The sequence below is a fragment of the Calonectris borealis genome, chromosome 19, assembly GCF_964195595.1.
Source record: "Calonectris borealis chromosome 19, bCalBor7.hap1.2, whole genome shotgun sequence".
Classification (NCBI taxonomy): Eukaryota; Metazoa; Chordata; class Aves; order Procellariiformes; family Procellariidae; genus Calonectris; species Calonectris borealis.
The window spans coordinates 13,279,555-13,305,346 of record NC_134330.1 but is presented as its reverse complement, the minus strand read 5'-3'; the positions used below and the strand labels follow the sequence as shown (position 1 = coordinate 13,305,346).

The 25,792-nt window shown below is 56.7% G+C and overlaps 1 long non-coding RNA gene across 2 annotated transcripts; it reads right to left on the bottom strand.

Moving 5' to 3' along the window:
- Positions 1 to 25,725, bottom strand: LOC142090795 (uncharacterized). 2 transcript variants are annotated; one of them, XR_012676634.1, is made up of 5 exons: positions 25,580 to 25,725; positions 24,967 to 25,104; positions 24,668 to 24,792; positions 24,259 to 24,369; positions 1 to 14 (listed from the first exon to the last, which is right to left on the bottom strand). It is a non-coding gene; the product is annotated as an uncharacterized LOC142090795 (long non-coding RNA). The 2 variants fall into 2 exon arrangements; XR_012676633.1 differs by lacking the exon at positions 1 to 14 and having other exon boundaries at positions 23,893 to 24,369.
- Positions 25,726 to 25,792: the final 67 nt, after the last annotated feature.

Below are 25,792 nucleotides of genomic sequence, written 5' to 3'. Positions count from 1 at the left end.
GTGTCATGTACCACCTGTAGATAAATTTTTACAAGCTAGGCAGGGTCATGAAATATTTCATCAAAACTCAAAGGGTTTAAGAAGACAATATGGGTTATCAGAAAACGAAGCTCGCTCTATCATACAGGCCTGTCCCAAGTGTGGAAATCATGGACCTGGAATAGGGCTGGGCGTTAATCCAAAAGGTCTCAAGGCTTTAGAGCTCTGGCAGACTGATGTAACTCATATCGCTGAATTTGGGCAGCTCAAATATGTACATGTCACTATAGATACCTTTTCTAAAGTAATACGGGCCACGGCTTTATCGGGTGAGAAGGCTCATCATGTGTGTAAGCACCTCCTTGCTTGCTTCGCAGTGTTGGGTGTGCCAGAACAACTGAAAACAGGCAATGGCCCTGCTTACACCAGTCAGAAGTTGAGAACCTTTCTGATGAGATGGGGGGTCAAGCATATTACTGGCATCCCACACTCACCGACGGGGCAGAGCCTTGTAGAACGCACGCATCAGGTATTGAAGGACTATCTAACAAAGCAAAAGGAGGAAGAAAAGGACCCGCAAAAGAGACTGCATAAAGTCCTATTTACTCTAAATTATTTGTGTCTGATGGGAGACAGAGAAGAGCGATCCATTATAATACATCACCAAAACCTTAAGTTTAACTCTCATACAACGCTTCCAAAACTAAAAGTAATGTATCGAGACCCAATCACTGGCATGTGGCTGGGCCCAGTTTCGGTAATATTTAATGGGAGGGGATACATGTGTGTTTCCACAGATAAGGGACCAATATGGGTGCCTAGCCGAGCGGTGAAGCCTGTGCTCTCACAAGAAGAGGAAGACGTATCAAAGGAATTGTAACGACCGAGACTGTACGTTGTTATGACCTCTCCTTATGAAATAGAAAAAAGCAAAATCAGATGCAAAGACTGTCACCGATGTAAACCCTGGGTGTTATGTGAATGTTATCAATGTGGAAAAAATGGTGGGTTCGGCTTAATCACGCTAATCGATGGTGTGATCACTGTTATCAAAAGAAATTGATTTGACTAAAATATTGTTGATTACTAGGCATGAGATAACTAACACACTTTCATATCAGATCAGCTGTAACCAGTGGACTAGATTAACTGCTGAAAGAGCTTGCTTGCCTATTATTTTAGGTGTTGAGTGTAAACGACATAACCTGGTGCCAGAGATCTGGAAAGTACCCTTTAACCAATGGGTAGCAACAAAAGAAAAATGTCAAAAGCGGTTCACATGGAAAGTAAAGCAAAACAACTACGAAACCTGGTGATTGGAACATTAGTAGTAGTGATGGTAGTCCCCGTGACCATGTCCATACATCACATAGAGCCTAGGAAAAATATGTGGGTTACCTGGGCAAACAAAACAGATCAATCTGCGTTTTGTTTGTCTCTTGCTACGGCAACTGAGCCTTTCAGAACCTGTTTGGTGGGCGTGCCTGGTTTCTGGGTAGAAGAGTTTATGTGTTGCATGAACCTATCCGATCATGGTGAGTCTACACATAAACAATTACAATGGTTAAAAAACCATGTAAGCATGATACCACAAAATCATGGCATTTTAGATGAATGGCTCATGAATATTTTTAGAGAGTTGCCGCAATGGCTGATAGCTTCGATAAAAGAAGGCTTGCATATATTGATTATCATCTTAATATTGTGTGTATGCTTTTGTATTGCTTTTAGTTGTATAAAAAAGGCTGTATCGAAAGTAGTAAATCAGGCTTGGATTGTTCAAAAACAAAAAGGGGAATTTGTGGAAGGATTTTTATTAAATAACGGACATCCCATGAACATTCCAAGCACTGAGGATTTGTTAACAACAGTATAAGGCAAAGGGTTGCTAAAGAGCAATTGTAGTTTTAGAGTCTCTGAAGTGATAGCAGAATAGGGAAACAGGCTGAGGAATGTAACTATCAGTAGATTAGGTAACGGAATGCAGGCGCAGGAAGCGTTCGCGTGGACACCTGCTTTTGACCAATCTGTGTATATTAAGATTCGTGTGCTTGCTGACTGTAACCAATAGAGGATTCGTAGGTGCGCGTGTTAGTGTGGCTGGCTTATAAAAGTAGCACAATATCTTGAAATAAAGGAGAATGACCATACCCATATTGGGACTCATCATTACTCCGGGAACACACTCCCACTCTGACCCCTGGTCACTTCGACAGTGCTGAAAACAGTGTTGATAACACGGGGATGTTTCAGTTACCGCTGAGCAGCGCTTGCGCAGCGTTGAGGCCTTTTCTGCTTCTCACACTGCCCCGCCAGCAAGGAGGCTGGGGGTGCCCAAGAAGTTGGGAGGGGACACAGCTGGGACAGCCGACCCCAACTGACCAAAGGGATATTCCATATCATATGATGTGCTCAGCAATAAAAGCTGGGGGAGGAAGGAGGAAGGGGGGCAGTTTGGAGTTACACTGCCTGTCTTCCCAAGTAACCGTTGCGTGTGATGGAGCCCTGCTTTCCTGGAGATGGCTGAACACCTGCCTGCCGATGGGAAGTAGTGAATGAATTCCTTATTTTGCTTTGCTTGCGCGCATGGCTTTTGCTTTACCTATTAAACCATCTTTCTCTCAACCCATGAGTTTTTTCACTTTAACCTTCTGATTCTCTCCCCCATTCCCCAAGGGGAGAGTGAGCGAGCGGCTGTGTGGTGCTGAGCTGCTGGCTAGGGTTAAACCATGACAGCGGGCACCATTCCCAGCTCTGTCACCTGGCTCACCCGGGCCAAGCCGTCAGCCCTGGGCCGCCGGGAGGGAGCATACCTGCAGTGCTCGGGCGTCTCCTGCGGTGCATCTCCAGGGCCCAGCCCTGAAAGACAGAAGGGGCGCAGGGGCCATGTCCTGGTGTGGGGCCTCGTCTCTCTGAGCCCCGAGGATGGACGACACTGCAGGAGGCCTGAGGGCCCTGGCAGCCATGGCACGGGGCTTTGGGATGTGACAGCAATGGCTGCTGTGGCCCCGCCAGAGTGGCCGGCGACCCACAGGGTGGCTGGAGCTGGGGCCACCCTTCTTGTGGCCCATCCTGGCTGCACGATGGAGGGGACCGCAGCCCCTGTGCCACAGCTCTGACTCCTCTCAGGGCAGGATGAGGCCAGAAATAAAGACTGAGCTGTGGGACCCTGAGTGGGACGGCTGCGGGGGCGTGCAGCTGGGCTGTGACCCCAGGCCGGCCCACATCTCTCCTTCAGCACCATGCCCCTATATCCCAGGGCACTGGGTGCGGAGCAGGGCTCTGCTGCCTGCAGCAGGAGAGCCCCGGTTAGGGCAGAGCCCCGCACCAGGCCGGCTGGCAGCAGGGAGGGGCCCTCCAGCCCAGCTCCGGAGAGCAGAGAGGTTTCCCAGGGACTCGAGGGGATGGCCTGGGCTTGGCCCCAGGGAGGGGAGCTGCTGGCCAGGGGTGGTGAGGAGCTCTCTCCTGCCGGGGATTTGATGTCCTCCCTCTTCCCAGCCCTTGGGGAGGTGGCTGAGTGGAGCCTGGCGCACCCTGGCCCCACTGCCTGGCTGATGGCACTGGGCACGGCCTGGCCCTGTCCTGTGGATGCAGTGCTCTGCTCAGCCCTGGCAGCTGCTGGGATAATGGCGGAATTTGGGGTCTGGCCAATGCTGTTGCACTGGCAAGAGGGATGTGTCAAGGGCAGGGGACAGCTGCTGCTGTGGCGGGAGAAGGCCAGAGCAGCCCAGCTGCCCAAAGGGCTGGGAGCCTGGCGCCAGCAGACCAGAGGAGGTGGGGCAGGGTGCCCCGGGGGGCACAGCTCTTCCCTTTCCGCCGGGAAACTTCTCCCCTGGCTCATGGGCAAGGATGTGCAAGCCCAGAGCATGCCAGCGGTGGCCACGTCTGAACACCGGGATGAAACCTCCAGGTTTTGCAGTCCAGCAGGGCAGCTGGGGCTTTGTTGCAAGGACACCCTGGGTCAGCGTGTGCTGTGCTGCCATGGGCTGCTGGAAAGCCTGGGCGTGAGGCAGCCCTCAGGGCAATCCTGGTTCCTTCGGGGTCTGCCTTTTCCCTTCTGCCCTCTGCCTCCCTAGAGAAAAGACTTCCACAGGGGGTGAACAAACATGACTTCTTTTGGGGGAAAGCCTAACAGAGGGGTGAAATTCTAAACCAATAATGGGGCCAGGGTGTGCTGAGGGGTGAGCTGCCCTGCACGCAGCGGTAGAGGCCCGGAACAACGCTGTCTGCTCAGCACGGTCAGGGTGGTTCCTGTGTGAAGGACACCATGGCCTTGGGCGTGTGGTTCCACCTTTAATCAAAAAGAGCCATTTTCCTGAAGAGAGCTTCATTTCTGCCTGGCTTTGCAGGGCCAGCAGCACAGCGCCCGCAGGGTCCATCCCGATGTTGGCTGTTCCCTTGGAGATCTCAGGATCAGCATGGTCTGAGCTGCCAGGGACGAGACTGAGAGTTCGGCGTCTTTCTCCAAAAGCTGGAGGGCTGCAACAGAAGGATAGAGAACAGAGCTGAAACCCACCTATCTGCAGAGACCCCCAGGCATCCCCTCCAGACCATGCCAGCCCCACCCATCCCTTTCCCTGGCCAGGAGGAGCAGGTGGGACAAATGGATCAGCTGGAAGCTGCTGCTCAGGAGTGCCCCAAATGTTCCTCTGCCCTTGAAGCTCTGTCCCCTGCCCCACCAGCCCCGGCACACGCAGCACTGCCCCTACTCACCGTTGCAGATCTCAGACAGCTTCTCCTCATTTTTGTTCCTCAGGTGCCGCGCAGCAAGCCCTAGGCAGAGAGCTCCCTCAGACCTCCCGCTCCCCAGCATGCTCCCAGCAGCCCAGCTCCCGGCTCTGCCGGTTTGGCTGCACACCCTCCTCCCCCTCAGCAGGGTGACCCGAGGGAAGGACAGTACCCGAGGTGGGGTGGGACTGAGCAAGGCTGTCACCAAGCCCACCTGCGTGGGCAGGGGTGCGAGAGGGATGCACAGAGCCCCTGGCTGCCCAGGCCCTGCCCGGGGCAGTCAGGGCTCTGGCAGCCACAGGGCTGCCCCTTGCTGCCAGTGCAGCGGACTGGGACTGGGGCCAGGCTGCCAAAAGAGGGACCCCGGGGGCTGTGGCTCACCAATGAACCTCACGGCTGCCTCTCGCAAGGTGACCTGAGCATCCTTCAAGTATGGCAGGCTCTGACTCAGGTATTCTTCAACTCTGCTCCTGTCCTGCACCAGCTGGAGAGAGCACAAGGGCATGGGGCTGGCACAGACCCTCCCCAGTCGGCCGGAGCATTCCCTCCTCCCAGCACCCCCTGTTCCCCTTCCACCTCAGGCCATTCCCATCTCCCAGCCAGGAGCCATGTGGGGCTGAGGTTCAGAGACAGCCTCAAGCAGAAGAGGGGTCTGCAGGTCCTGAGACCCCTCTGTCCCACTGCCAGGGCCCAGATGAGCTAGGGTCTCCTTCAACATTCTGAGGGCAGGGAGGGAAGAGGGGCCTGGAGAAGAGCCCTTGGGGGGCTCTGTGCCTGAGGGCAGGGAAGGAGGATGCAGCTCGAGGCTGCGGGCTCTGGGCTGCGAGCTCTGGGCTGGAGCAGGGCAGGCGAGGCACAGCTGCACAGGGGGCACCCCTTGTCCAGCCCAGCCCCTGGGGCTTGGGGGTTGTCCTCACCAAGCACTCCCCAATTCTGCATGTCTGCTGTGTCTGGATCAGGTGCTCGAGCTGTTTCCACTTCAGCAGCTTTGCATCGATGAGGAGGGCTTCCTGAGAGGCCTGCAGAGGGGGACAGGGATTGGGGACAGGGATTGCGGGACAGGGATTGGGGCTCAAAGCCCTGGCCTCCAACGCTTGCAGGGACAGCTGGGAAGCCTCTAGGGACTCTCGTGTTCAGGCCTTGGTGGCTGCTGCTGAGCCCCGCTGGACCAGGTAGGGCAGGTGTGGGAAATGTCCATGCCAGCTTCTCCGCCCCTTCTCACGCTGGGTATGCCGGGACCCTTCCTCTGGGGTGCGCTGAAGGAGGGCTGAATGGGGGGAGCAGGGATGGGAGAGGACCCCACCTCCCCGTCCGCCTCTGCAGCAGGAGGCACAGAGGGAGGAGGAAGGCAGTGGTGGACCGGTGCAGGGAAAGAGGGGAGCTCTGCCCTGTCCTCAGTGACTCAGGCAGTTGGACCCTGAGGTGACACAGACTCCAAGAGTCCAACTGCCAGCGGCCCTTGCCCCTCCCTGATGCCCAGGCCACCCCTGTAGTGTCAGCACGCCCTTCCCTGCATCACTGGTCAGGTTTGAAATCTGTACCTTGGCCACACTCTCGGTCTGGTCACTCATGTGGAAGAACAGTGGGAGCAAGCTTCTCCCCACGTTCTTCTTCATCTGCTGCTTGTCGTTCCCCACCCCCATCTGCACCACATCTTTGAAGAGGCAGATGGAGAGCTCTCGCAGCTGGCTGGACTCCTGGTAGGGAGGAGGACAGGAGGACTTCAGCAACAGCTACTGCCTGAGCAAGGGCGTTAGCGTGAGGGGAGATGCTTTGGAGTCAGGTTCTGCACACAGGACCTGTGGGCCAGATCTGCAGCCGTGGCTGAATGGCCCCGGGCCCATGAAGGGCCACGGAAGAGGTTGCCATCAGGCGGTGCCTGTGCCAGCCCCCCAGCATTCACCACCAGCCACACTAGCCACACCAGCGCAGAGCTCCCCAGGGACGGGCTGAGGAGGAGACCGGGCTGGCCCTCGGCAATGCCTCCGGGGCACACATCGGTGGCTCAGCCTCAGCCCCCCGCCGCAGCGCCTGGGGAGAATGTCTGGTCCAGAACGTCTGGCAGCGCAGCTTGGGGAGGCCTCGCAGATCTGAGAGCAGCTCTTGGCCTGCAGGTGCTTTGCACAGTGGCTGGGCTGGGCCCCAGCACAGGGCGCTCAGGTCGCCCGGAGGCATCAAGCCTGTCAGGGAGAAGCCATTCTGGGCTGCAGAGCCCAGAAGCCATCCCCACGAGAGCCCAGGGGCGTGAGGAGGGGAACAGCCCTGCCCAAGTGCTGCCGCAGGGCTGGGCTGACGGGCAGTTGTCCTTGCAGAGGGGGCCCATCAGTGGGGCTCAGGCTCCCACAGCAGCCTTACATCATCAAAGAGTGGCAGGAGCTTCTCCACCAGCTGCAGAGCGATGGGGCTGGCCTCCTTCCTCTTCATATGACCCATGACATTTCTGAAGACAAGCAGGGCCTTCACCTTGTTGTCAGTGTTGGCATTCTGCTGGGTCTCCATGATGTCAGGCAGCAGGACCAGCATTTTTCTTGCCTGTATGAAGCACAGAATTTTGTTTCTGTGAAGTGGTGAAAGACCACCCTGGCAAAAATGCTCTGGCCACTAAGCACCAGCCTCCCGTCCGGCTTCCTGGCAGGTGGCACAGGAATCCCTGCAGCAGCCTCCTGGCAGGCGGTGGCCATGGGCACACTGATGGGGACACAGGGGTAGCAGGGGTTAGGGATGTTAGGGCAGGAGAACAAAGTCTCTGTGTCCCTGCTCAGCCACCCCCTCTTCCGACTGGCCTTCTGGGCCTGGAAAGCTCCCCAGGCAGACACCAGGCCCCTTCATGGCAGCGCTCTGCAGACTGCCATGGCTCACGCACCTCAGGGTGCGGGGAAGGGCAGAGATCTCCAAGCTGGCAATGAGCGGGCTGGGACTCCTTCATGACAGAGGCCCACTGCCCCAGGCCCCAGAGGCAGCCCGTAGCATCAGCTCTAGTTCCCTGGCCTCTGGCTCATCCTCCCCCTCTCAGCAGGATGCTTCTTCTGGGGACAGTGCTCCCTCGACTGAGGCAGTTTGGCACTGGCTGTCTTGGTGCGCAGCAGAAACTCCTGCCTGGCACCACGGGGATGTGCCAGGAGCGAGAGCTCCTGCAGGTGGGTGAGGGAGCTGTTCTCCTTGCGCTGCAGCGGCAAGGTCCCAGCCTGAAGGACCCGAGGGCCCGTGAAGGGGACAGCCATTTGGAGCTGTCATCCCATCTCCTGACTCCTAGCCCAGGCCAAGCCATCACGTTACCCACTGACCCAGCCCCAGGCTGCCATCATGGCTTCACGTGACTATGCCCTGCTCACCGTCTCAGGTCTCTGCGACAGCGTGATGAGGCCTCTGAGCACCAGCGAGAGCAGCACCAGGCTTGGACGCCTCAAGTACCTCTGGACTTTGTACAGGCCAGCAAACTCCTCTGATTTAATGTCGCTGGTGGCCAGCAGCTGAAACAAAGACGGCGGTGAGAGACGGCAGAGCCTGCAGGGCTCCCTGCACCGTGCAGCTCCTGGTTCCCACTGGCAGCTCAGGGCAAGGGCACCGGGGCCAGACAGCCCATCCTGGGGGCAGCTCTGCCCGTGGAGGGCTGCTTGGTGCCCCCGTGCCCTCTGCCTTGCCGTACACCACATGGCTGTCTGTGCCAGCTCCTGTCCTCTGAGCATCAGCAGCCTCTTGCTCTCACGCCTTTGAGGAGCGATCGAACAGCGAGAGCTGGCACAAAGGAGGCACGACACGCGAGTGGTGACGAGTGTCTCCTGTCCCCAACCTTGCAGCCCACTCCGCCTGTGCAGAGGTCACGTCTCTGCCCCTGACCCAGCCCATGCCCTGCCCCAGGTTTCCAGTCTGCAGAGCAGGGCAGGGGGTTGCAGGCAGAGGGGAAGCAGAGTGCTGGCTGGGCAGGCAGGGGCTGCCTGGGCTTCGTGTTTGTGCACCGGGGCCCAAGCAGCGTGGGGTGGCCCTGTACGGCTGGCGCAGGGGAACCAGGTGCTGGGCAGGTCCCTGCTGGCCCTAAGGGTCTGTGTCCATATGTCCTGGAGGAGGTGACTGTTTGGGGGCAGACGGGAGGGGAGAGGGCTGTGCCTGTTTTCCTGGAGAGGCAGGCACAGCCCTGAGGGTGAGCAAGGACTGGTCTGGTCACTCACAGCCAAGTGATGGATGCAGGCGACCTCTGTGTTGGAGCAGAACATCCTGCACAGCCGCTGGTCCTGGAGTTTGTTGAGCAGCTCCCTCAAGACTTGCTCCAACGTGTGGGGCTGGGAAAGCATTACATCCCACATGGCCAGAGCAGCACTGCAGGCCCAGAGCACTCTGTCAGCAGGGCTGCCTTGGCCACCACACTGTGCCCGGGCCAGCCCTGCAGGACGCGGGCTGTCCTGCAGCCCTGGCCCTTCCCCACCACTCGCTTGGAGTGCCCGGCTCCCTGCCTGGGCAAGCAGGAGGGGGCTGCGATAGTGTTCCCCGTGGGGCAGGGAGGAACCTGGTGGTGGGGCTCTGGGCTGGCTTGGCCAGCTTTGCCTGCTGTGGGCCTGGCCGATCCACCAGGGCTGGAAAGCATGGTGGGGTGGAGGGCCTTGCTTCTCAGGGATGTCCTCTAGTTTTCCGTGGGTCTGGCAGCCAGAAAGTCTCCAGGCCCCTCTCCCGACATGGAACAAGCCCACGGGGGCTGTTGGGGTCAGTACCTGTCACATGATGGAGAGAGCTTCAACAGGCTTGTGACCACTTCCCCAGGGCACTGGTCAGTCATCAGGAGAAGCAGCAAGTCCAGGCTGTGCCGGGCTGATGCTGTGCGGATGCACTCCATGTTTTCGTAGACGCACCTCACGATGTTTGGCACCTGGAGGGCACACAGGTGAGGATGGTGCTCCCACTAAAGTGCAGCCATTTCTTCAGCCGCCTCTGAAATGCCTGCCCTTCCCATCCCACTCTGCTGGCTTAAAATGGCTTCAGTGTGCCTGAGGGAGGGAGGGACAGAGGGAGGAACAACGCCTGAAAGGGCTCAAGGGCGGGGCAGGGCAGGGCAGCCACAGGCCGCTTACCTCCGACAGCCAGGAGGCAGGTTCTCTCATGGCCACATCCAGGATGCTGCTCGCCTCCTCCTTGTCATAGATGCTTGAGTCTCTCATGGCCTCAATGGCCATGAGGACAATGTCTGTCTTCTCAGAAGGCTGGAGGTATTTTCCAAACGCCTACGGGAGGAAGGAAGGCAGGGAAGACATGTCACACTGAGTGCCCTGATGGTGCTGCTTAGCTGAGCAGTGAGAGCAGCTCTGGCGAGAGACGGCCTGGCAGTGCCGGCAGCAGTGCCTGCAGGAAAGCTGGAAGCAGGGGCTGCAGTCACTGCAGGGTGGAGGATGAGACGAGAGGGCCCTCAGGGTGAAGGAGGAGGGTTGGGGTCGTGGGCACAGCGTGCTGGCCTACAGAGAACCAGGGCTTGCTGGCAGCCAGGAGGCTGGAGCTGCTGCTGGGACACTGGAGTGCAGCCCTTTTTAATACCTGCCCGGGGACAGCAGCAACCCTCTCACCAGGGACAGTGAGGCCATGCCAACCCCGCTGATTCTGGATCCCTTTGCTCACACAGGTCTCCTGCTGATGCCACGGACAAGAGGCCCAGCAAGGGAGGAGCTCATTACCATTGTAATGTTGCTGGTGCTGGGCGAAGAAAGCCAGGAGGTGTTCTCAGCTTCTCGTTCCCTTTGTCGCTGTGGATGCTCTGGATTATCCTCTGGCAGCGTCGTGCCTAACCAGGAGGGGATCACAGAAGAGTCGGTAGGACACAGCGTCTTTGCCAACAAGCTTACCAAATGGTGAAGAGAGCTTTGAACTAGGAAAGGCTGAGGAGGGAGGTTACGACCCACAGTCCGGGGAGGAGGTGGTGGACAGAGGTGTAAGGCAAAGGTTGACAGGCGAAGGGAACAAGAGGGACCTCAGGGATGATGGAGAAGGATGAGAGACACCTGCCTCAAGTGTACATGTGCAAATGCTCACGGCCTGGGAAACTCAAAGGAACTAGAGCTCTGCATGCAGTCACACAAATAAAACATTGTTGGAATGTGGGGGACGGCTCGCATGGCTGGAGTGCTGCGGTGCACGGATGCAAGCTCTTCAAGAGAGATGGGGAAGAGGAGGAGGGGGGGTGCCTCGTGTTTGAAGGAGCAGCTCAGATATACGGGACAATCAAGAGTCCAAGAGAGAGCATGTGGGTCAGAAGCAGAGGAGAGGCAGTGCTGGTGACATCGTGGTGGCAGTGTGTTGCAGACCCCCCTACTCGGAGAGAGGATGTGGATGAAGTCTTCCTGAAAGCACGTGGGGAAGTCCCTGTGTCACACGCCCTGGGATTCTCATGGGGAACTTTAACGTCCCTGAGACCTGCTTGCAAGATGGCAGGACGCAAGCAGTCGGGGAGATTTCTGGAGGGCGTCAGGGACAGCTTCTTGCTGCAGGCACTGGAGGGACCAGCCAGGGTGATGTACAGCTGGATCTGCTGTTCTCCAATAGGGAAGAATTATTTTGGGGATGTGGTAATCAATGATAGCTTTGGCTGTGGGGACCATGAAACAGCCGGGTTCTGAGAGGTCCTGAGAGGAGTGGGGAAGGAGAGCAGCAAAGAACAGGTCCTGGGCTTCCTGTGAGCATTCAGCTTCTGCAGCAGAACGATAGCTGGGATGCTACGGGAAGCAGCTGTGAGGGGCAAAGGAGGTCAGGGAAGCTGGCAGACTTTCACGGACAGCCTCCAGCAAGCTCAAGAACGGTCCGTTGCAATACTCGGGGAAACAAGCAGGCGTATAAGGAGATGTCTGTGTGTGGAGGGACGCAGCCCACCACAGCTTCTCTTACATTTTTGCTGCAGGATGAATCTGAAGAGGTAATGGAGAGCATCCAAAGCCCTCCAGCTGATCTCCCAGTTCTTGCAAGTGTGGCAAAGGATGAGACGTCCCAGCAGCTGTCCCATGATGGGGATATGGATCTCTGTGTGGCGGGCAGGGTTGTCATCGTCTGCTACAAAGGTGCTCCAGACCTGGGCGAGGGAGGCAGGACAGGCAGAAAGGCTGAGGGGCAGCAGCTGCGACCAAAGCCCTGAACCCAAGAGTCTGCCTGGGGAAGGATCCCTGGTAACTCAGAGCTTTGGAGTGCCCTCCCAAAGCAGCTAGCTGGGCAGCAGGGCAGGGAGAGCTGCCAGGCCTGGGCTCCCACCATGCTCCTTGGGCAGTCCTGTCCTGCAGAGGACTGGGGGCCGAGATGGCTCCTGGCAAAGGGAACTGGGGAGAGAATACCATGGGAAAAAGAAAGAAACCAAGACCCTCGCTCCAGGGCAGAGCCTTGCTGAATGCCTCAACCGGTGCCAAGGCTTGCCTCACAGGCATCTCTGAGCTGCAGGCTGCTCCGGTGTGCAGGGAAGGGGAGACAGCCTGGCTGGAGGGTGCCTGGCTCCTTACCTCCACTGAGGAACAGCGGGCCAGCAAATCGCTCAGCCTCCCAATCCTCCCCACGGCCCTCTCGCACACAGCTGCGCCCTGGCAGTTGGCAAAGGTCAGCAGCATCTGGGAGGAGAGAAACTGCTGATGTGCCCGGGGAGCTGGCACCCGCGCCAGCAGAAGCAGCACTGCTGAAGTCCTGGCTGCACTCGCGTGGTCCTTGAGGCCAGGCAGGTAGGCAGATGCCACCCCCAGGGCAGCATCTGCTCCTTCCCGTGCCCTCCCCCAGAACGCAGCCCTGTGTCCCCTCTCCATGAAAGCTGGGCTTTTGGGCAGGAGCCTGCCTGGGGGGTCTCCAATGGGGGAATGGGGATACGGCCCCCTGCGAAGCCAGGAGTACAGAGCTTCAGGACTGGGCTCCCTGTGCAGGTCCCAGTGGGTCTCTGCCCTGGTCAGATCTGGGGGACCGTGAGGGAGGGGAAGAGCAGCGCCAGCTGCCACCGCTGCGGTGCCTAAGGAGACGGGTCAAATGCCTCGCACTGCTTTGGTGCAAGGAAAGCTCTGGGGATGGAGCTGGCCCAGAAGTGTCATGGGCAAGGCTTTGCCGTGACACAGGAGGAGGCTGCAGAGGGGAAGTCACATTGACTGCAGCCAGGGGACACCGGGCTCCCAGAAGCAGGAGCTGGGCACCCTCCCTGCAGCGTGCTCTGTGCGTGGCACTGGGGTGGGGACCGTCCACTCAAGAGTGGACACTCCCTTCCCTCTAGGGTGAGGAACAGTCCCTGCGAACCCCATTCTTTGCCAATGCCAGACCTGTAAGATTGTCTGCAGCTCCGTGAAGCCGGAGGCAGGAGAGCTGAGCACCAACGTCCGCAGCATGGTGTCCATGGCATCCAGGGTCTGCAGGGAGGACAAAGAGTTGTGGCAGTCTTTCTGCGGTCCCTCTCACCCCCGGAGACAGATCTGAACTCCCCGCACCAAGGAAGGACACCCGCGCTGCCTCGCGGTGCCCAGGAGAGGCCTCAGGGCAGACAAGCTGCTGTGGGCAGAGCAGCCTGTGGCACTGGACATGGCCAAGCCCATGGGAAGGGGACGAAGGGCTGAGGGTGGGAAAGCAAAGCCGAGGCCCTGCCCTGCCTTGGATCTCCAGTTGTCTCTCAGCACGTGGTGGCCAAGGAGCAGCCCAGAGGGACTGGGGGCTCCTGTAGCTCAGCCAGCACTTACCTCAAAGTAGAGAGTAGTGACCAGGCCCTGCATGTCCTTTTGTGGAGGAAGCAAGAAGACGCTCGTGAAGCAGGCCTGTAAAAGGCTTTTCTTTTCGCCCTCCAGCACCATCTCCAGTTTGCTGCAAAGAGAGAGAGGGACCTGTTGGACCCTGGTGCTGGGAGCGGTGCCTCAATGCCTTGGGCAGGTGGACACGGACCTCTGGAGCAGCGGTCCCCAAGCGGGATGGAGGGTGTGCGGGGAGCCCCGCCAGGAGGCACGTCCTCCCTCCCCGACATGGCCTGGGCCAAAGGACAGTCCTGGCAGGCAAGCTTCCCGCCTCCCACTTTGGGGAAGAGCCGAGACTTGGCGGGGAGCTGCAGGATCCCTCTGCCCTCCCCTGCGCCCTCCCAACAAGCTGCGAGCAGGGCAGAGTAGAGGCCCTCTGATGGCACCACTGGACTCTGCCCGGATGGGGGATGCCCCGGGCTGTGGGGAGGTGCCAGCCAAACCAGGGGCTGGGCAGCTACCTCAAGGCAGCGATGGCAAGCATGGCTTGCCGCCGCACCGCTGTGTGCAGGTGGTCCCTGGGCTCCTCTTCCAGCAGCACCTGCAGAGCACAACCAGAATGGGACCTTGCAGCCGCCAGCACCCAGTGCTAGCAGACCCAGCACCAGGCGGCGGGGCTGGCGGAGTCCCTCTTCCCCCGCCCCAGCACTGGCCCCCGGAGCGCCGCCTGCCACCCCCGGTGCTGGGGTCTCTGCTGGCAGGGCTTCCCTCGGGGCAGCTCAGTGTCCACGTGCACTTGTCCTTGCCCTCCCCCTGCCCACGCGCTGTCCCCACTGTGCCGGTGCTCGCGGACCTTGCCCCCCTCCCCAGACCCGCTGGGTGTCCCCTCACCTTGATATTCTCTGCCAGCTCAAATCTGCGGCAGAACGCATTCAGGCCCTGTGACAAGCCCGTGCACCTGGCAGCTTTGCACAGGGTGCAGATGGTCTCTAGGAACCGCATCCTCTGGGCCTCCTCCTGGCAGCCAGGGGACAGAGAGACAAACGGGGAGCATGAGAAGGTAGACACATGGCCAGCAGGACTGGAGCACTGGGGCTGCAGTGCTGTGCAGGAGACCTGGGGGGAGCAGCTGTGCCCAGCCAGCAGCCCCCCAGCAGCCCCGGCAGCAGGCAGCAGAGCCGGCGACCCTGTCAGGAGACGCAAACACAGCTACCGTGGAAATGGCCGCGGTTACCTTTTTTGGGCTCTTTAGAAAAGCCTGGATGAACTGCACGGATTCTTTTTCCTTTCTGTACAGAGCCAGCCACTTGGACGCAGCAGTGCAGGCACCTAGTAAAGGAGGAGAGCAGGGAGGGCTGTAGAGAGGGGCCGAAGGCAAATGCGAGGAGAGGAAGGAGCTCTGCCCTCTGTCCAGCCCCATGCCCGCTCCCCTGGCACAGTCTCCCTGTGTGTGTCCAGGCTGGAGGGTGCCCGGCAGACGGGCTGCGATGCTGGAGCACAGCATGGCGCAGAAAGCCACGAGGGCACCGGCCTTAGGAACTCGCTTGCAGACAGGCTGGGAAAGTCCCCATCCCCCAGCACTGCTGCCTCCTGCCAGGCCAGCTGCTTCTTGCTGCCCATATCCCGGAGCAGGAGCCGGGTCCCCTCTGCTCTCTCCCGCCCTGGGGGAGGCTGTGCTGGGGCCGGCTCCCAGCCCTGAGCAGCATCCCGGCAGTGCTGTGCTCCCCCACTGCCGGTGTGCCGGGGAAACAGGACCCTGGTGTCGGTCAGGGTGCGGTCGCTGGCCCCAGGCCTGCCCAGCCGGGCGGGGCCCCTCACTTACTGGTCTGCAGCAGCTTGGGCCCGCACACCTCGTAGGGCTCCGGTGGAGAGCTGTTCTCCTGGGGAGCCCTGTTCTCCTCCCAGGCTGCCCTCGGGCGTCTGGGGGGTCTCTGCGCCATCGTGCGGGACAGAGGAAAGGGGTAGGGGTGGGGAAGGGGGAAGCTTTGGCGAAATGCCTCGGCACCGCGGGGCTGCCGGGGGTGGTGGGGAAAGACGTGGGCTGTGCTCAGGGGCTCCTCGCCAGCTCCACACTCCCGCCCTGTCCCACCCAGACACTGCGGGGCAGGGGCCGTGGCCGTGTTGACCACATGCAGCGCCACGGGGTGTCACAGAGGCGGGTCACAAAGGGCACCACTGTGACTCGCCACCCAGGCCGGGAGGGGCAGCGTGTAGGGGGCACGAGGCCCACTCGCCCCTGGGCACTTGGGTCCTCTTGGGGTGCCCCAAGCCCCACATTTGCCCTCATGTTTCCTGGAGACCTCCCTGTTGCTCTCCAGCTGTCCCAAAGCCCCGTGTCACATGCCCCCACGACCTTCCTTCCGTTCTCTCCAGTGCACTCCAGAACCCTGCCTCTCTCCCTTCTGGGCCATTTCTCCTGCCTGATGGCCTGCTCCTCCTCCCCGCTTTCAGAACGGCGGGAAGCCCATTTCTGCGAGGGCTGCACAGAAGTTTTACAATATGAGTGTTTTGGCCTGTGGGGAATGTTATCTCCAGGCAGGGGTGTCTTATGCTTCGTTTTTAGCAATATGGAAACCTCTCCCCTGCTGCACAGTAGGAAATACCACTTTCTGCTTTAAGCTCGAAGCCGGATAAGAAAATGGAAGGCTAGTATCCCAACTGAGTTTTTATGTTGCTAATGAAATTTACCAATTCTTTTGTCATCTCACGCTAATCTTTAATCGTTCCTGTGATGATACTACACTGGCCACAGTGCAGAGTTCACCACAGATGTGACGAGATGCTCTCTTCACATTTCTACAATTTCTGGCATCTCACAATTCACGCCCTTTCTTCCGTTCTGAAAATCGCTTTCAGAAAGAAGGTCTTTACACCTGCTCCTCTTGTCTGATCGTTGTTTGGTATTACAACTGTCGATGGAACTTTAACATGGTGTATTGCTCACCCAATGCTATCAGAATAGGAAACCTGAACAAAAGACGCTCTCTTTTCTAAACTGTCTTAACGTTTTGAACCAGTCCCCTCATCTACAGTCTAAGAGACAGAGAGCTTGAAGGGTGGTTCAGGAATGTCTTCTTTAAACATACGGATCTCATTGGGATCCAAATAAAAGTTGGCTGATTTGGACAGCATCTAACCTGCTCCTTATTTGTGCCTTTAGAGATTTCTAGAGATTTCTAAGGAGGGCAGGAGAGAGGACGAATGCTATTTGATGATATCTGCAGTCACAGATCACAGAATCACAGAATGGTTGAGGTTGGAAGGGACCTCTGGAGGTCATCTGGTCCAAGCCCCTGCTCAAGCAGGGACTCCCAGAGCTGGTTGCCCAGGACCGTGTCCAGATGGCTTTTGAGTATCTCCAAAGGTGGAGACTCCACAACCTCCCTGGGCAACCTCTGCCAGGGCGCAGTCACCCACGCAGGACAAAAGTGTTTTCTGATGTTCAGAGGGAACCTCCTGTGTACCAGTTGGTGCTCATTGCCTCTGGTCCTGCACTGGGGACCACTGGAAAGAGCCTGTCGCCATCCTCTTTGCACCCTCCCTTTGGATATTGATACAGATTGATGAGGTGCCCCCTGAGCCTTCTCTTCTCCAGGCTGAGCAGTCCCAGCTCTCTCAGCCTTTCCTCATAGGACAGATGCTCCAGTCCCTTCATCATCTTCTCTCTCTGGTATGTCCATGTCTCTCTTGTACTGGGGAGCCCAGAACTGGACACAGTGCTCCAGGTGTGGCCTCACCAGTGCTGAGTACGGGAGAAAGATCACCTCCCTCGACCTACTGGCAAGTCTCACTGCTTACAGAAGCTCTCATTCACCTCTGACTTCCCTGGAAAAGGACTCCTATGTGTTTGTAGCTCCGTCCACTTGATTTTTATATATATATATATATATATATATATATATATATATATATGTTTATTTATTTCTCTTTTAATTTCCAGAGCTATGACAAAGGGGAAAAAATGAGATATCACATGCCTCTGGGTTGTTTCCCTTGTTAAAATACGTTAGGATGTGCAAGCAAGTTTAACCTTGAGGTTAAACTTACAGTGTAACAAAGTGAGAAAACATTGGGGGTGGCAGACCACGAAAGGAGACAATAAACCTGCTGCGTTGACTGTAGCGCATGTGTTTGACTTGCTTCTGTAGTCAGGCAGACTGGAGTGCTCCCCCAACGTCAGCGAAGGGGCATGCCGGAGAGGACAGAGGAGGGATCAAGCCTCCCTTACCAAGGGTTTTGTTGGTCTCTGCTTCTTCAACGATGCAGACCTTGATATCTGACAGGAAAGGGGTGGTCCCACTGACTTTTGCTTTCTGTTGTCTTGTAGGTATTAAAAATGCCAAAAGGATCCATAGATCAGATCATTAGAAGAAATAAGTCACGTGAATGTTTCCTTGTTTTACATCGCTTTGTCTTGAAAACCATTTCAAATCACACTGAAGTTGTAAAGGGAAGGTCTGGATTCGTCCTGTTTGTACTGATGGGCTAAGACTGCCCCTGCTAAGACCGCACATGGAAACTGGCTGTGTCTATACTCCCGTACAGGCTCTCCTTTACTCTCTGCTGATGAACAGGTGTATTTACTGTGTTACACGTCAGCTTGCTGTCTACTTATGAAATGGCCCTCCGTTCAGATCACAGGCCTAAGCACGGGTCGCGCTTAGTTTGTTTTCTCTTTCTTCTTGTTCTGTTTCTTTTTCTTCTGAACATCCTTGCCAGGATCTACACAGAAATCTGAGCATGGCATCAGTTTGCCATACCCGTGCAGGAGGATGCTTGCAGTCACAACCCCATTCCTCTCTCTCCCTCCAAGTGTGGACAGCTTGAGGTAGACTTTCAGAAGTTACCAGCTCTTCTCTGGATTCCGTTTCGTTCTTTGCTCGTGAAACATGTTAATATTTTTTTAGATATTCCTTTGGGAGACCTATTTCTGTCTAACATTGCCAGGATAATGAGAGGGATGACTCATAACCCAGCCTATTGCTATTTTTATAGCATGATCTTACTACAGGGGAAGGCTCTAGAAAAGGATGTTGCATGACTGTACGTTAATCTAAAAAGCAGAACTTTGAAATTAGGTGCCTAGTTCTTTCTCATTAGTGCAGGAGAAGTCTACCTCCATTGACCAGGGGGAAAAAAAAAATCTAACCTCAAAAGCAAACTTTCAGATGGCAAAATTTAGGAAAGACGAATCCCACACTGGCTTGCACTCCATTCAGTCCAGAGTTTTCATTGGCAGTTAGTGGAGGTGATGTCTTAGATCCTACTATTTTTTGTCACAATATGTCTCCCAAACTTGGTAAGTTCCTGTAAAGGACATGTGTTAAATGATGTCAGAAAGCAGAACTTGCATAAAAGGTTAGTGGAGACAGTCAAGTCCCTCTCCTCCTCTCCGGCTAAACAGGACTGAAGCTCACCAGTGAAAACGCACATAGCATCGCACTGGATTCACAAGCACACCCAGCTTCACGCATCCCTCAAACGTCAGTGTGGGCCCTCTGTCCATCTAACATCCCTGCCGAGATCCTGGGACCTTTCACTTGCCGTGCATGTCTCCTCCTGCTCGCCAGCTAGTCCAGTTTGACGACGGTTGCCAGCAAACAGATGCGTGCAGTCACCAGCTCGTCTCACAAGCGCCCGCACACTCCTGGATCGCTCGAAGATTAACCCAGGCTCTCAGCCTGCCTCATATCCATTCCCAGACCCCGGGCTCCCCTACCCACATGGGGCTCAGGCTTTGAGCCTTTCCAGATACAGATTTCCCCCCTGCTCGCAGGCTGTGAAATTTGCTAGCGAACTGTGCAAATACACCCACATACACGAAGCTAAATGCGCTAGGGAAAAATACAAAGGCACCCAGGTCCTTCCCATGACTGGTCCTTGGACCTGACACACATACACGCACACGCTGGTCTCTCCAGCTGCTATGAGCCCTGGGACCTGTGCCCTCTTCTCCACTTGCTGGCGTTTGGACCTAGCAGCACGCACACCTGGGACAGAGAGTGAAAGTACACAGACGGACAGTTAAGAAAGGATATCGTAAGCTAGGATACACTGCGGTGAGCAGGCACAGGGCTGTCGGACAGAAATACTGACTGGCCACTGATGACATGAGACTCACCCTTTCTATTCAGCTTCCTCTCCATTTTCCACCCTGTGTTCCTCCCGTCTCCTCCGCTGCCCCCACCTTCGACCCTTCCCCTAACCATGTGTTAGTGAATCGTGCATGTTCCCACAGGCCCCCCGCCCCGCTCTCTGTAGTCCTCATAGAATAGAACAGAATCATTAAGGTTGGAAAAGATCTTTAAGATTGTCGAGTCCAACCATAAACCCAACATGGCCAAGTCCACCACTAAACCACGTCCCTAAGTGCCACATCTACACCACGTCTTTTAAATACCTTCAGGGATGGTGGCTCGACCACTTCCCTGGGCAGCCTGTTCCAATGCTTGATAACCCTTTCAGTGAAGAAATTTTTCCCAATATCCAACCCAATATCTCCCCTGGCGCGGACTTGAGGCCGTTTCTTCTTGTCCTCTTGTTCCAGCTACAAAGACCATGCTGACCCTCGTCAAGGGTAAGAACCTTGAGGTTCTCAACAGCTCGTCAGCTAATTAATGGCTGAACAGTTTTGGTCTTTGCTAGTGTTGTGGATTATCCCCAGTAGTCAGCTCAGCCCCCCACACTTGCTTGCTCCCCCCCTCCCAGTGGGATGGGGAGAAAACAGGAAGGGCAACAGTTGCAAAGTGAGAAAGGTAAACTGCAGAGAGGTTGGACTGTTGTAATCTGCAGAGTGAGGAACTCAAGACTTCAAGAGGAGAAAATCAACATAAAAAGACGTAAAAATCCTAATGGAAAAAACCAATGAGTTGGAAGACAGTGACTCAACAAGACTTCCCATCAGGCCAGTGCACGGAGCAGCGGACCCCCATCCTTCACCCCCTGGCTGAAGCCTGCCTGGCCAGCAAAGACTCTGAAGTACCTCCTTCAGAGAGCATGCCAACACCTCGCATAATGTCTTGCTACTCTGTCCTGTCTTTTCTGTTTTCTGAAAGTGTGAAGCGGGTTGTTTGGTTAAATTGCGTAGGTCCTGCGTGCAAAGCCCCTGCATATGGCACAAGATGCAACAAAGGCACCCAGTAAGAGCAAGTGACATCGGGTAGCTAAACTGATTTTTCTCAAGAAGGCGAAACTGCCAATCAGTTTTTTCACACTGAGCCAAACCTCAATGCTCTTGCACAGTTTTTGCTTGGCTTCTGTTCAGCCCAAGCTCAGGGAGAGTTCACTCATTCAAGTCTATCCCCATTTCTCTGCTGGAATTCTTCCTAGTAATAGTACTAGACTGACTACACTGTTTCTCCTCTGCATTTTCTGTATTAAATTGGACAGTTACCTGACACTGTACACTAACAAAGACTAGAAAACCTCCAAAACCCAGCAACAACAACAACAACAACAACCACAAAACCCACACCACACCCATGCCAGTCCCTCTGAAAAACCCCAATGCTCTCCATGGCACCAGATAAAATTGGAGCCTCTTATTTCCGGTTACCTGCTACAGCTGCCAGTATTTTTGTTTAGCCTCGCTAAGAATTTTTTTAAAAGCTTTCCTCATTGCATTTATATTGTAAAAAGAGACCTTCAACCTACAGACGAAAAGATTACTGGTAAAAAATCATTTTAAAACCCTGCTCTCACTATATAATTCATCGAAACCCATCTTCTTAATCGACACTATAAAATTTTCTGAGAAGATTCTAGTTTATGAGGGGTCAACGTTCGACATATTCCTCACCTGCTTAGATTCACCTAACAAAATGCAAGCCACCCTTGTTCACCATTTGTCAGTCTTATGCATGGTGTTTTCCAATCTTTACTTCTACCAAACAGGGTATAAAATATGGTGGCTCATCTTTGCCAGAGGAAGCACAGAGAGAAGCTACCGTGTTGGCAAGAGACAGTGGGACCACTTTAAAAACCAGTGCCCATAAAGTCAGTGCCCACCACAGTCAGAAAGCCCATGCAAGTCAGTTAGAGCACAGGCATTGCTGGGCCCATCACCATGGAAGGCCCAATTCCTTCCCCTCAGAAGGCTGCTTCCCCTCCACAAAGCGAGGTGTCGTGGGTCAATGTCCTCCCCACTCAGAGAGAGAAGAAGGAAAGACTAAAAACTGTCCAGGCTCAAGAACTGCATGCCTGGAGATCCTGCCCTCCCCACAGGAGCGCACGAGTCTGCTTTCCCTTGGGAGTGAAGAAGTTGCCTCTCTCCTTCCTTTCGCAGAGGGAGAGGTACCCCTTTGTACCACCCCTGCCTCATCAGCTGCACGCAGGCATCTGGGGAGCGAGTCCCAGAGAAACTCTTCCTTTATGAACTGGGACCTGCCCAAAACCTCAGGAGCTACCCCTGGGGAACATCGTGTCCTTACCGTTCTTGGTCACCCAGCCTCAACTTTTCAGGGCCTTTCCCCTTACCGACTTTCAAGGCACACCTCTTCTGCTTGGGACGTAACTGTTCCCAAAACGCCACGACCACCACTGCTCCCTTGCACAGTCCCAGCCTGCAGGACATTTTGGAGCATAGCTCACGTCGGCTGCAGGAGGACACTGAGGAAGAAGCAGCGAGGTGTCTTGGCACTCCCAGGGACCCCTGCACCCCTGTGAGGCACCCAGCCCACTGGCCGCAGGCCCTTGGCATCCCCATCAGCCGAGTGAGCCCAGCAGCAGTATGGGAGAGATAAAAAGGACCTTTGGGATTCAGGATGCGAAGTTGCTGCTAGCCCCAAAAGAAAGATCCCAAAAGAGGCCACCAGCATGGCCAAGCCTCCGTGCCTTACGCACCCAGTCAGCAGCAGCCTAGGGCGAGCTGGGCTCTGCTGTGGGGAGCTGCAGTGAGGACAGGGCAGCCACAGTAGCTCAGAGGTGATGTCCCAAAAGTACCCTGGGCTGCACAGAGAGCATCCCAACCATGGGTCCAGTGTTCCCTTCACAATGAACATCCTGCTGGGGCTTGAACCTCTTTGGCCATGGCCTTCCTGGGTCTTCCCACTTTCCTGGAACTCAGCAGAGCTCCTGGTCATGTCCAGGGCAGTCTAGTTCAAGGGGCAGGCCCAAACTCCTGCCTTCTCTGGGTGGTTTGTTCTTATTTGCTGGGGCACAGACCTAACTAAAGCCTAAGCTGTTAGAAAGGAACACTGGTCACCAGAAAGCCACGCTTCAACAAAACCAGGATGCTGACCATTCCTTGTAGCTGTTGCAGGTGTTGCTGGGTGCATCAGCACAGCAGCAGGCAGGCACCAGCAGGGGAAAGCGGCCCTCTGGGAGTGGTGGGGAGCAGAAGCATCAGCCTGATGTCTTCTGCTTCTGCAAGGGAAATGCTTTGCAACTTTAGAAGCAAACATAATCCAAGAGGTCTGGGCTCTCCTGAGGTCAGCTCTCCAGCAGGAGCGTGGGCCCTGCAGGCGGAGCAGCATGCCGTCAGCAGGAGTGAGGGGTACAGCCTGATTTACCCTCACTGGCACTTCCCACTTAACTCTTGCGCCCACCGCCTCTCCTGTGCCCTCAGCTTGGTGGTAACATGACCCGCGTCTGAGGGGGAGCACGTTCACTAAGTCCCGAGTCATTGGGAAGAAAACATCACCAAAAGACTGCTCCAGGGCTGTGCAAGCCGTCTGCTGCCTTCACCTCCTTGTGACTGCTCGGCCTGGGGCAGCTGCTGTCGTACAACGAAGAGAGGGTGCCTGCGTACTGTGGGCTAGACCTGTGCCAGCTCCTGGGCAGTGCGGGCTGAGTTGCTCAGCCTTGCTTTTTTAAAGTGATGCCTTTACCTGCCACAGGACCCTGGGGGTGGAGGGAGGGGGTGGCGGGGTGGCAAGGCTCACCTCAGCCCACCAGAGATCATCGCTCGGTCCCTGCTCTCAGCGCTGCGAACTGGAGGGCTGGCTCCTGGCCGTGACGCAGCTTCCCTCATCTCAGGGAGCCCCACGGTCGGTGCTGAGGCTGTGCCCCGCCTTGGGGCATCGGACATGGCGAGGGGGAAGGCACAGCAGGGGCTTGGTGTCTCACCCAGCCTTTCTTTCTGCTTGCAGCCCAGCTACCCTCTCTCCGGCCCTGCTGGCGCATCAATAGTGGGGGACCAGGGGAAAGAGCTTTCCTGGCCGGGGCAATGGGAGAGGTGGGTGCAGAGATGCTTTCTAGGTCGGTGCTTGGAGCCCCCAGGGAGGAAGCGGCGTGTCCGACGCTGTCTGATCCTCCCCTGCTCATCGGGAGATGCACAAAGAGCAGGGCTGCAGCCGAGCCGGTACAGCAAAGCCTTGGGAGAGGGCTGCCCTCGGAGCAGGACTGAAGCTCCAGCCCTGTTTCCTGCAGTGGCCTTTCCCTGCCCCTCCAAAGCTCACCCTCTGCCGAGTGCAGATTTCACAGCCACCAAGGAAAGACCCACAGTGTCAGACCCAGTGGTTTGCAGACAGGGCTTTACTGAACAGACGGAAGCGTTGGTGTTAACAGCCTGGCTGGCTGGCACTGGCGCTCGTCAGGCTGGAGGAGGCTCTTGCTGGACATCTCTCTCAGGAGCCTCTGTGCCCGAGAGGCTCTCCTGGCACTCGCCGATGTGGACTAGATCTGCTCCCCAGAGCTGAGGAGTTGAATATAAAGCTCTGTAGTCTTGTATGCACAGAGACGTTCAGAGCAACACTACAAGTCTCGTCAGGACACATGTGGTGGGATCTGCTTCTGTCTGGAGAGAGCAGGCCCATGGTCCCTGTAATGCAATCCCAGCCTGCTGCTCTCCACACCACGAGGCTGTCAGGAAAAGACCCTCTTTGCCCAGGGGCTGTGGGGAGTCAAAGGAAGGAAGGGCACTGCCGGGCAGGGGCAAACACCGGGCATGTTTGGAGATCCTTACCTGAGGAAGTCCTCCTCACCACCACGACAATGGGCTCTTCCCTCTACCTTCTCGAGAAGGTGGGTCGCTGCTCCTCGCAAAGCCCAGCGGGTCCGTGGGGAAAGGCTCCTACTGCAGCAAGGACAAAGTCTCACATCTCGACCGAGACCCTCCTGCCTCTCCCCTCTCCCAGTCGCCCACACCCCCATGGTCCCATTCAACCCCCCAGCCCCCTCGGTTCTGGCTGTGCTTGGGGCTGCAGCGAGGCACCTGGCATCGGGGACTGACCCGTGCCATTCCCATGGCATGAGAAAGGAGAGGATGCTGTCCGTGTCCAGCCCCGTGGCGCTGGTATTTGCTTCCCCCACCCACAGCTGGGTCACCAGCCCTCAGCAGGCCCAGGTCTGGGCTGAAGCTGGCCCACACTCACCTTTTCAGAGGTGAGGACTCCAAAAGGCGAAGACTCAACTTGTCCTCTGGGCTCTCCTCATCTTCCACGGATGGCTCTTTTCTGCCCTCTCCCCACCACTCTGGAGTGCCACGAATGCAGGAGCCCTGCACAGAGAGAGAGCGGTGAGCACAGGAGGTGTCGCTGGGCAGCAGGGAAGGCGCCTTGAGCTGGTACAGCCCCACACAGGACAGCTCCTAGGGCTTAGGGACCTTCCCACCTTGGCTCCCTGGCAGGAGAGGAATGCTCTTTTCCTAATTGTTTTTCCCTGCTTGCAGTACCTGGGCCTCCCACTGCTCTTGCTCTTCTTTCCAAGCCTTCGCGGGTGCCCCTTCTGCCCTTGCCTTCTGCTGCCACTTCTTGCGCAAGGAGTCCCAGAGCTTGCGTCCTTCCTCCTCCGTGCACACGCGGCGCTGTGCCTGCAGGGCCACGGCAATGCAGCAGCAGGCAGCGTTAGTCTCCCCGGCAGAGGGCTGGGGGGATTTTAGCTCTCCCCCTCCCTCCTGCCCCTTCTTTTCAGCCTCTCCATCAGCCCTGGTTTCCTCGCAGTCCCCACAGGCCCGACTGCAGAGCCTTTCTGCAATGAGCCCTGAGCCAAGCGAGCATGGGGCTGAAAGCAACCCAGCTGCTTGCTATCCCAGACAAGCCTGGCAGTGCCGTCGCTATTACAAACGCCACCACATCAAGTCTTTGGGAGTTTCTGGAGATGACAGAAGTGAAGGCTGTCTTCTAAATGGACAGAACAACCTGCTGCCTCTCGAGGAAGCCTCGGGAGAAGTGCTTCAGCCTTCAGCTAAGCACACGGTAAGGGGTCTTGAAGACATGACATCTGTATAACTATGCTTTTCTACACGTGGATACGACGCAGTCCCTCCAGGAGCCCATGCCACGTACCGGTCCTGCCCTCCTCTTCCCTGGCCTAGCAGGGGGTGCAGGTTGGGGTCCAGCTTCCCACAGTTGTTGGCTGCTGCGTGCCTCTTTCCCTGACCGACGCCACTGCAGCACTGCCAGCTCGCTGCAGACACACAGTGGGAGGAGGTGGTGTGCGCACAGGGAGACAGCTCTGCAGCCGGGGCTCCCAAGCTGGGCGCCTGCCGTGGCCGCAGG